This window comes from Dermacentor andersoni, chromosome 1, assembly GCF_023375885.2.
Source record: "Dermacentor andersoni chromosome 1, qqDerAnde1_hic_scaffold, whole genome shotgun sequence".
Lineage (NCBI taxonomy): Eukaryota > Metazoa > Arthropoda > Arachnida > Ixodida > Ixodidae > Dermacentor > Dermacentor andersoni.
In genome coordinates this window covers 55,738,412-55,750,525 of record NC_092814.1, presented here as the reverse complement: position 1 = coordinate 55,750,525, position 12,114 = coordinate 55,738,412, and the positions used below count along the sequence as shown (strand labels likewise).

The 12,114-nt window shown below is 46.4% G+C and overlaps 1 protein-coding gene across 1 annotated transcript in view; it reads left to right on the top strand.

Annotated features, from left to right (window-relative positions):
• The window catches only part of LOC126544599 (Kv channel-interacting protein 4-like), a 617,305-nt gene that overhangs the window by 447,706 nt on the left and 157,485 nt on the right, over nucleotides 1–12,114 (top strand). The window lies entirely within an intron of this gene.

Sequence of the window (12,114 nt, the reverse complement as noted above, 5' to 3'; positions counted from 1 at the left end):
CCCGCCGTATGAGTATCTGCCACGACTGGCGGCGACGTTCAAACTTCCGTTTGATATGAATAGCAGGACGGCCTCCTGTGTGCTCGCTGCGCGCTTTGGTTCAATATTTTTTGGATTGAGCTTTGAAATTGGTTGAGACACCTCAACTCAGGTGCAATTTTCATTATTTAAGAAAAATATGGGTTGTTAAAATGCGTCTGCCTGCAAATTTGTCGTATAAACAACTCCTATAAAAAAGTTAATGAACAATTTATTTTAATTATTCCTCTGAAAGCTGCGTTATTCTTGACGGCAAAGTATTTGCGCCTCGCCTAGTAACTCATTTGCAAAAAGGCCACGTTCGCTAAGCTCATAGCCTTTTAACTAAAACGTCTCTATGGCATAATTTTTTTTTTAATCAGTATATAAAGTGAGTTACTGCAGTGTGCCTTATGGCACTCCTTGGGCGCATGCTTGGCGAAAGAATTGTGCGAAGGGACCAGCTTCACCGACCCCGAATCGCATTAAACAATTTACTCAACGATCTACAAATTATCGCAAAGCTTTAGGATTAGTCTCACGCACTCTCAGCGGGCGCGAACTTAGTGTCCGTAGAGGTCGTATTAAAAGTGCTAGGCCAGTTCGCTCCGTTTACTGTATCTGTGCTGTTACTAAATATTCAGAGGAAGGTAACGAAGGCGTAATTCATTGCCTTTTAGTAATGTTTCAATTACTTTCCTGAAGCAGTAATTGATAGCAGTAATCAACAAACATTTTTAATTAAGTATTTGTAATTGTATTCGCGAGCACATTTCTTTTTTTCTGTAACGTGTACAGGTCTGCACCCAAGCAACCTCAGCTTTCCTATTTGCATCCGTATTGCCTGCCGCTGCCACAAAAACAAGCCTTCAGAATAGTGGCCAGCCGGGCTTGCTGGTACGAACAAATACTTTCGCATACAGCACCAACGAAGGCTCATTCACACTAGGCCAACACGATATCGAGCTATCCGCCGACTGTCGGCAGATTGTCGGCGTCGGTACAGCGTGATAGAGGCGTCGACACGAAGGAAAAAACGTTTTCGTCGACAGTCGGCAGACCGAAATCGGTCTCGTGTTGGCGCAGTGTGAATGAGCCTTAACGGGACACAGAAAAGGGGCAACGACTAAGGCGCTGTGTCGTGCGCCCCTTTTCTTTGTCCCGTTATTTGCGCTGTTTCCTAAAAAACAAAACGTGGGAATAGGGAGCCATGGCCCGGGGTTTTGCATGCAGCCTTCGCGCTACGGCCACTGCGGTGGATGAACTGAGCAAGTTGAGTTATGGCCATATCCTGGGTCTTGCCTACCTATTATTTACTTTTGTTGTTGTTGTTGTTTTTGTTGTTGGAGGGGATATTCCTTGGTACTCTGTACGAACAAAGTTCCATTCTATTGCATTCGAATATGTCAAATGTACTCAATCGTACTACCTGCATAGTCACAACGCCGTATGGCTACTGTGTTCTTGCTGCATTGCTTTGTCAGAACTTTGCTACTTGGTGTACTGGATAGAAATGCAGTGATGAAGAGCATGATGTGCAACTATGCAGCACGTTTCATCGTCAAAATAATAAGTGAGCCAAATATTCACCGAAAATAAATGGGAACCTCGATGTAAGAAAGTTATACACCGAAAGAAGCCCGTGAAAGTTCCCGTGGAGAAATATATTCCCCGAAAGAAGCATAATTTTTGGGTGTAAATAAAAATGAAATAGAGCAAGCCGAATTTTTCGGAGCCTAACAAATGAGCGCGCTGAAACTGTTTTAGAAACCAGGGCTCGTTGTCACAAAAAGCTTGTCTATTACAATTGTTGGTAAGAGCAAATTCTAGCCAATCCTATAGTGCCGGGCATATCATTAGCGAAGGCGGCCGAAATGGCAAAGAACGCTTACGAATGAAAATGTTTGTGAATTCGGCCCCAGAGAACCACAGGGACGAGAAGGACGCGTTTTAATGCGTACTACATTTAACAACAGTAGAAACGCCACCTCGTGTGTAGCGACGAGCAGAGCGGCACCACCCGGGGAGAAAAACCGCCAAGCAATTCCCGACCGGGGCGATACGCGCGATTTCCAATGCGAAACCGCCGGGACAATGTGCGCGCTCGGCGCGCCCAGTCGCGTTCTTCTTGATTTTCATTCGGCGTGCAGCCTGACCGTGCCCCAGGCGACAACAAACTTCGATCGGAGGAAGTTGTGCGTGCGCGGTTCTTCATTCGGCGCGAACGCGAGCGAGAGGCGCTTGCGCTTTAAAAGCAGCGTCTCGCCGGGCGCCGTGTAGCTGTTCGCGCCGAGGCAGCGAAGACGAAGCTGCCGTCTTGTTTTACTGCGTCTGAGGTCGCGTTCCCTCTAGATTTACGCTTGCCCTCCCGTCCGGAACATCCCGCGCACCGCCGTTTCCTCCGCGAGAGGAGCCGAGGCGCCGGTAGGCCGCGCTGTCACGAGCACGTGCACTCGGCAGTCCCGAGAGGCGGCCCCGGAGCTCGGCAGAAGGCCAGGGCAGCGCGCTTTGTTTGCGCGCTCGCAGCGACTATTCGCCTCTCGCGCCGGCACCTTTCTCCAAGCTTGAGCCCTAGCGACTCAATTCGTGCGCTTCTTGTTTTCCTGTTTTGCTACTGTTGCAACTTCCCGAGCGATATACTTTTGGTCGAGGGGAAACTGCAGTGTAAGCAATCCTCGGCACACCTGTCTCGTTGTAAACATTGTTTACGCTTCGAAACTTGGGTCCCTTTCTTTCTCTCTGTTCCCGCTCGTCTTTGGGAAAAGCCTGAATTTTCAAGGTCGAACCAGGTGCTTCGTATTTTCGCCTCGATGGGAAAAACTGAAGCTGCGGGCTTGTAAACTTTGTTTGCCTAGCTGAGTCACCAGTTATTTATAACGCGTTGTCGTCCGCACGCAGTGTTGCGACCTCTTCCGTGATCAACACGCCCTTTTTTTTTTTGCTTCCTTCTTTTTCTATGCGTTAATCTCTTTCTAATTCTAATGCTCGAAATTGAACATTTAACATATATGCACGAAGGATTTGAGATTAAGGAGTGCAGATAGATTAAGCTGCAGTGATCATTTTGCGTATAGTGTATACACCTGTCCTCTCGAATCCCTCCATTTTCCCTCGGCCAATTTTTTCACGACTATTATAGGTCATTTCTGAAACCTATATTGCATGTTGATACGCGCATATGCGATGAATATTTGCCAGTGCCCGTGAGGCTTTCAGTTTTCACGTGTACAACGATTTCCGAGCTTTAGGCACAGTTCCTCGTCTTGATATCGCTGCTGCTGCTGCGCAGAAACGAAACGCATAAACAGTTAACAGTCATATTTTTGTACTGAACATTCACTCACTTCCTTTACAGAGCATTATACAAAGTGTGTATATAAAATGAACAAAGAAAAGGGGGGGGGGCGCTACCATGAACAGGGGAACCTCGCTACCTTTTGCGCCCCTAATTCTGAAGCGGGCGACGAATTCATTTCTCCTCTTGAAGTTTACGCTACTACAGCAATTGATCTCCGTCATTGTGACGTGAAGGACTCTTTAAGCAGTATGGTCGGAACCCCTTCTGCAAGCACAGCAGTTACTGAGAGTAACCTCTTGGGGTCTGATACAAAGGATCTTGTACGTGACTTCTTAAAAGTACTCAGATTCCTTTCGTCAAGAAGTCGTATGTCTCGTATTCGTGCAGCCGACGACGGCGAAGTGTGTTTTGCCATCCTTCGTTTTGGTTCATAAAAATGATCGGAACAATGAGCGAAATCTGGCTGAAATGTGACAATTCGTAGAGAACGCCGCGTCGCTCTTGTCTCGCCAAAGCGTTCAACCTCGTGGAAGATACATAGCCGGCGTTAGGCAGTGGTACGATGTCACAGAGCTCTTCGAATGCGAGGGCTCCTATTTATCACGTGATAATCTAAGCCAGCACCCCTAAATACTCCTCTCTAAATAGACAACACTGCGCAGCAAAAGAAATAAAAAAATTACGTAAGACAACATTGTTCTTCGCAGCCTTCGCAGGAAATACCAGGGCTCCACGGTGTTAGCCAAGGTGCTATATAGGATACTGCGCGGACGCGCTATCATTTGGCAAGTATTAGGAGCATTGTATACTTTCATGGGTACGTTTAGGACTGGCCATAGTATATCCCACGACCCTCCTCTGTTCATGAGTCCACGCGACTACATGTTTATTAAATACATATTCGCGTGTGGCCGCGTATCACATACAAAACGCTCATTTTTTATAGTCGTTACCCTGTATAAATGCATTGACCCATTGGCTAGTCGTTACCCTGTATAAATGCATTGACCCATTGGCAAATGCTTGTTCAAAGACGCAACACAGTAGACATTGCTTGAAGGGCCGCTCCCGCAGACAGTCCACTGGCTCGATCCTGAAGGCTCTATAGGTGCATTTTGTTACATGTGGTCACCCCTTAATATTTCGAGCAATCTCACTGACTTTCTAAAAGGACTTCTTGGGCAAGCTGGTGCTTATATTTCCTAGGTATACTTGATTGTGGTGCGAAATACTTTTTGTGAAAATGGGAGAGAAAAAAGAAGACAGTGAAGCGCCAAACTACCAATTGTTTAGTGACAGCCTCAGAAACGTAGAAAAAAATAAAAGACAACTTCCGCGCGTGCGCAGAGAGCCAAGGTGTGACGTAGGACAACATGGTCATGATAAGATAATTTGCAGAAAGCACATTTCTGCAGAATACAATAGGATAGATGTATCGCTGACACAATCACACCCTTTCTTTTTAATATAGAACGCTTCCAACAACTCCCTTACAGTTTGGTCCCTACTTTTGCTAAGATTCAATACTTGCTCAAAGTATGGCGTACAACGACATGCTTTGCAGTGCGCAGCTAGAAGCGCATTTTCATACTTACCAGCACTATTAGCGTGCTCCCTCAGTCTGCTCCCTCAAACTGCAAGGGAGTTGTTGGAGGTGTTCTATATTAAAAAGAAAAGGTCTGATTGTGTCTGCGATACGTCTATCCTATTGTATTGTGCAGAAATGTGCTTTCTTCAAAACATGGGGCCATATAACGTAAAACTATTCCAATATGTTTTTATTCCAATCTCCTGACGTCAAATCTGCGCAACCGCCGACGCAAGCATCGGGCGGTCACCCGCAGGGTTGTCTCAACAGACCAATCAAACGCTCTCCTCGTTCATAGGAGGCTACTTTTGTTTGCTTGAAAAACGAATAACATTGCCTACACTGAGCGGCTTGTCTTATCTAATTGGCTCCCAAGAAGTGAGGAGCACGCTCAAGTGGAGAGGGATTCGATGGGGCCGAGCGACTGCGCTGAATATCAATAACCGGATGAGGAGGGTGGTGCCGGCGTCTGCGATTGGTCCGCTTGCCCTTATAGCTTGCAGTGGCTGGTCGAAAATCGCGGCGGCATGCAACGGAAGCTTAAGAATAATGCTAAAACTGATCCTCAGTAAAGAAGAGTTGGCAGAACGAAGTCGTAAACGTGCCGAGAGGGCTCAGAAACGTGACACGGCCACGCAAAAAGTTTTATTACACGCAAATAAACCCATGCTCTCCGGCAGGTGCGAGTAGCCAGTGCCTGTGCGATCGACGGCAGCCATCTTTTATTCCTTTCGGAACGGGGCAGCCTGTGGCTATTCAGAAGAAAATTCAGTTTTGTTCGGCATATTAATGCATCTTTAACGCGAACACGTCACTTTGACGCGGTGAGTTTTTGCGGTTTTGTGACATCGCGTGACAGGCAGGTGAAGTGGGTGCAGCCCGAAAACTTTTGACCAATAGCCGAGGGCTAACGGCAAAAAGGAGTCGAATCAGAAATAACTATTTTTGTTTTGTTCGGTCAAATCTTGCATAATCAGTGTGTACACGTCATATCAGATGGGGAGCTAGCGCGGTTTTCGTGACGTCGCGTGGCAGACAGTTGGAATGGGGGTGGTCAAAAAATCTTTTTGACCAACCGCGGAGGGCTGATTGCAGAAATGGAATAGAAAAGTTTGGAATAGTTTTACGTTATAGCGCCCATGTTTCATAACCATGTTGTTTACATCACGCCTTGGCTCTCTGCGCACGCGCGGAAATTGTCTTTTCTTTTCTATACGTTTTTGAGCCTGTCGTTAAACAGTTGGCAGTTTGGCGCTTCACTATCTTCTTTTCGCTGTCCCTTTTCACGAAATGTATTTCGCGCCACAATCAAGTATACCTAGAAAACATAAACTCTCTAAACGCCTGTGCAACCTTATCGCACGCCGCTCGGGCTCTGGTTAGTCACATTGCATCCAGGCAACGTAGTCAGTAGGTCCGGTTCAGGAATTCGTGCGAACAGAACTTAGCTGCTGAGTGGCCGAAGCCGGCTGTAGCTTTCACAGTGCTGCGCGCTTTTCGCGACGCGGGTTCACAGCCCCACCATCGCACTCGCATGCGAGTCCTGCAAGCACACTATGGTGCGGTTGGTCACGCGATCCCAGGAGTCAGGCCCTTCAGCTTTCATAAAGCGCTTGCAGCATAATATCGATAGCGACTCGGGGCGGTGTCTCGCGACTCGAGCTATAAGGCTGTCTCACGTCGACTGGCGGACCGCTGAAAAATGACCGCAGTCTTTCCCCGCTGGCCCGTTCAATAATCAGGTTTCGTTACGAAGGCGCCGGTTATGAGTGGTTTAGCGGTAGCGTCATAACCTCGACGAACGCGACCCAACGAGCCGCGGGCCCAACAATTGAAAGCCACGCCTCTGACGTACGAGCGGCGTGTGTGCGACCGCGTGAACCACTTCTCTTTATCTCAGTTAGACCTGGTCATTTTATATCGTTCTTTTTTTTCTTTGCCTTTCCTTTTTCGTCCTCGTTCAAAAGATCTTCTGACGTGTAACCTCTCTTAATTTGAAACAGACTGAACTTGAGAAACATTCTTGCATCCCGCTCCGCTTTTTGCTGCTTTCGTTTTTTTAATACCATGGCAGAATCACACCATGACTGTGCATTCTTCATGCACTCTCATGTGTGAAAATTTTATTTCTTTGAATTTGTTGTTCTTATTCGTGAGCACTTAGCATCGTCAACGCACGAATGCTTGACTATTCAATAGGACAATGTTTTATCCTCAACAACATTTAAATACCCCTTTCACCATCCCCCCCCCCTGCTTTTTTTTTCATTAGTCAAATTTTGTGTGTGATTGCTTGTATGCCAGTGATATTGATCTTTACGAGCAGCATCAGGGGTATCCGGGAGTGCATTTTTTATCGCACTCCTACACATCCTGTTCGCTATCGTATATTGTCCCTTATAAAATCGTAAAGGAGTTCACATGCCATAGCGCTACATGTAGCGCTATTGGAGTGTGAGCTTATTTACACTTTTGCTTATAGAATGGAAGCAGAATTGCATACAAACTGAAGGCTGAACACAGCTGGAGTTTTATTGTAGTCACTGCAAATATATATTTTGTTTTCCTCTTGAACGTTGGCAAATTTGAGTTTAAGCATAAGCCATGTCACCCAAATTCAGAGGCTCATGAGCGCTGTTTTTGTGCACAGAACGAAGTGCCCTCAACGTTATTCCCTGCGGGTTATCCTCTATCGGGACAGTCATTCCGCGCCGCTGTATAGTTAAACACCTTTATAACGAAGTGATCGGGACCTGCAATATCGTTCATTACATAAGCCACTTCATTGAAAAGATCGCGCCCCGTACCCCTCACCATAGTGCATGCTAAGCACGCTCAACGAAGCAAACTTTGAACATGAATTCGAGAGAGACTTTTTGAAATGAGTCCAATTTTGTTTGCGTGTACACTTTGAGAGAGTGTACGACTGCAGGCAACCTTACTTCACCGAGGTTCGCAGCATTCTCCGCGGCGAAACGCAAGAGACGTGCAAAGTCCAAAGCTGCAGATTGCCGAAAGCGGCTGTCACCTACCTAGCGGTCAAAATTGTCGGTTTGTTAGCAGGAGTTTTGATCACTATTGCCTTCGTTTGACGTTCGTGTCCTTTCCGCCTTACATGGCTTTGAAGACGTCATCGGTCACGCCAGCTACTATTACATGATCATGTCGTCATCAACTGCGACATATTCGTGCGTCATCGCACCCATTCATGCATTACAACAAGCAGCGTACGAGTTTCGCGATTCCTAAACCAGTGCAGCAGGACCACTTGGGATTTCGGCAGGCTCGTCAAGTGCGTCGCTAGCGCTGCCATTAGCGCCAGCACAGAGCGCAGCTTGGGGACGTCTATGTAAGGCAGTGGCGGCACCGCTACGGTTCTTTCGTTGTAAAGCAACAAATCAGCCGTCGTCGGGGACGCCTAAATTCCTTCCTTATACAGGCACATTCCTTGTAGTGGTCTTAGTTGTAGAGGCGTTCACAATACATATTTATTTGTCATATCCAGCTTTTCTGGACACGAGGGTTTAGTTCGCGTGAGTGCCACCATGTGGCGTACTGACTTTAAACTATTCAAACTTCCCGCGGTGACGTGTGATGACGTCAACAAAAGAAAAAAAAATAATTAAAAGCTATCCCTGCGCATTGAACTTCCCCACAATGCTTGTCCAGCTGGCGTTATCAGTGTTCTTGATAAAGCGTAGCCGCTCGTCGCCTGGAAATGACTTATCATCCTAAGAGCGTTTAGTCGTGACGAGCGATGATGGATTCTGGTCTTTTGATACGGTTCTCTTTTTTTTCTTTTTCTTTTTTTTTCCTTTTGATGCTACGGAGTAAACTAGCTAGGCTAACCGTCAGAAGCACTCCGTGGCAGCCTTTCTTCAGTCGGCACACATTGTTAATGTCGGAACATTGCACAGCGTCTACGAGAGACGCTGTGCAATGGATGGCTTTTGATTTTGACCTATCGATTTCGTTAAGGCACCCCAGATTATTTCACTAGCGACTTTGCTATCCGCACACACGGGCTACTGCCGCAGCTGCAAATTGAGATGTGCTTAAGTATTAAGACATATACATGGATATCTTGGTTTTGCACCTTGACGCAAAAGTCACGACAGAAGAATTGAGGAAACTGTCTCTGTGTCGTCGTCCGTAAGCATGCTATGGCCGAAGCTGCTTGCAATATTTCGTCACATTTACTTGCCACCTGGCTAGGTACACCCTTGGGTGTGACATATACAGTACTTAAAGTTAGTTTCCAAGGTAGTCTCCTATGACGGTTATCCACGTGCGTGAAGGAAGACCGCTATTTAAAATTATTGGGCAGTAATATATGCGGAATTTGTATGTTCTCCATATTGTCTACTATGTTGCTGTTCCGCCTTTATAATATAGCCGCAATGTAGACTGGCATTTATCGAACGCCATAAAGGCTACCCACATACTCAAAGACTTCGCTCACAGCTCCAGACAAAGAGTTGTGCGACTGCCAAGGACATCCTTAACGAATGTTACATAACACATTATGGGATTTTACGTGCCAAAACTACGGTCTCATTATGAGGCACGCCGTAGTGGGGGATTCGGGAATAATTTAGACCACTTAGGTTTCTTTAACGTGTGCCTAACCCTAAGTACACGGGTGTTTTCGCATTTCACACCCATCGAAATATCGCTGTTGTGGCTGGGACTCAATCCCGAGACCTCGTGATTAGCAGCCAAACCCAATATAATCTAAGCAACTACGGAGGGGATGGAATGGTGGCAGTTCGAGGAAGGTGACCGTCGGCACGTGAGACAATTTGTTCCCATCCTCATTGCACGAGAATCGGTATCAGCTGTCGAATAATGGCACCGTAGAATGCACTGTATTTAACCTGATGGAGTCCGCGTCCAATATTTCAGACCCGAATCACCCTGTAACAACTGACGACCAGGCATGTCGCTTATAAGCGCAGTCGCCTGACAGTTGTCGGGCGCTGGCTTCGGCCTCTTTTCAACACTTGCCGCTATTCTCGCCTTATTTTGCACCATCGGGTTATTTTGCACCACCCTGTCAACATTATGTCTTCTTATTTTTAGGTGATCTTTTATATTTAGGCTAATGCTGTCCTGAGATTTCCAGCTGTTTCACCTTTCCCAAGATGCCCGCATTTTTGTCGGCTTCTGTTCATATTTTGGAGGATTTTAATAGACGTTGAAACCATTGCATGGCCCCCTGACCACGCTGCTCAAAAAGTCATTTTATTTCCCTGAGGTCTTGTGCAAGCTTCTACCTTCTTGCCGTTAATCAACTTCCTGGTTTCCCTGTCACTTGTATCCCATTTTGACGACTACAATCCCACGGAAGTTGGCAACGATATAATGTCCATTGGATTAAAGCCGTTTAAATCAATTCTACCGTGGACACGACAGCCGCTTTTGCTCACTGTGAATGCAAATATTGCATCAATGAGCGCCATTCTTAAGCATATAAATTGATAGTCTAAAAAAAATTATGCGGATCTCACGTATGTGCGAATTGATGTAAGCGAAGCTTTCTGTGTTGTTTGTTGTCATTGTCATACGTAATCTCCACAGAGTAGTCAGGCATCCTCCAATGAAGTGCTGTCAATGTTTGCCTGATAACGCCCGCCCTTGTGACGCAAATAAACGTAACTTCAACTCATTTTCTCAGAAATAAACGCTGACGTCATCCTGAACAAGATCATCAAGCGCCGTAGTGCTCGATCTTATGATGCCCCTATTCGCAAGCTTATTTTCGTGTGTGTGTGTGTTTGAGGGGGGGGGGGGGGGGGGGGGGGCTCACATCTACGTGGCGATAAAGAAAAGGTCACGGCATCGAACCCGCAGCCAGCATAACGCGGAACGATAGGTGCGAGTGATTAAACGACTCGGCCACGGCTTCCAACGTTGCCGCAAGTGGTACGCTCGGGTTTTTATAGATACCACGTGAACTTTCACGACTGTGTGTCAAAAACCACTTTTGGTTTTTGTATTGAGATAGGCATCAATCGAAAGCTGAGTCTCCGGACTACATACGCTGCAGCGACTTTTACGATAGACGCCATAGTTTTATCACAGCTACCATTTCTGTCTCGAAAATCCAGTACAAAATTTCGTCGTTTCCATAGGCTTCCATTGCTGAATCTTTAACCGCTCTGGGAACAGAATTCTTGCTTGCCACAGCGTGATCACTGCATTTGGCTCATGTGGATTGTCTTCCAGAACATGTCTCTCACCTGCCTTTTTTAATAATCGACCTGCAGCTTTTGTTATTCGTGAGAAACCCTCTCGTTCCATTGAAAACGCACTAACTTCGTGCCAGGGCCGCTTGGGGCGCTAGGTGGTACGTGTCCAGAAAAGGTGGATATGTTTATTTATTTGGTTTGCACACACACAAAGAAAAACACACATAGAAGAGGAAGAGAGCTAGCTGGCAACTGCCACCAGGAGGGCACAGCGCCTGCCGGCTCTAGAAGAGAAAAGGTATACATAGAAAAGGAATAAGTGAGTGACAGGAGATATATTAAGAGAGAGAGAAAATTAAAAAGGAAAATGGGGAGGAGGGGAGTGAAGAACAGCGGAAGAATAAAACATGCATGTGCGTCAAACACTCATGGGGCGGCACTTAACGTCCGGCAAATGGTCCACAAAATAGCACAAAATTGGAGCAAAATGGCAGGCTATAATCGGGAATCTAGATTTGTCGCCTTCAAAAGTGCTGCGCAATAAAGGCAGAAATTCCGACGGGATATAATCGATCCATCGTCATACAGGTTGTTTCGCTGTAGAGGCGTTCGTTGTAGAGACGTTCGACTGCAATCGGTAGAGTACGAAGCACAAGTCAAATTAGTCGCTTCGTAATCAGCGTTCAAGACAGTCGGGGCAGCGTGACCTCCTGGATTCGCTCAACCTTATTAGTGTGACATTGAGCGTGTACCCTATCCGAGTGTCAGGCAATAAGCGTACACGAGGCAATAAATGTATCAGCGAACGGAGTAACTGGCTCCCGTAGCATCTTTGTTGGCTCGTAGGAAATCAATGAACTCGCACACTCAATAAATGATGTCGCTTGCACGGTTTGTGGTTGCAGGGAATTTAAATCGCTGTCAATGGAGAAAAAAAAATACAGCTATGTTCGACGTGCGCATATGTCGCCGGCCACAGTGGGTCCCCAAGAGCTCTGCATATTATTTAAAAAAAATAA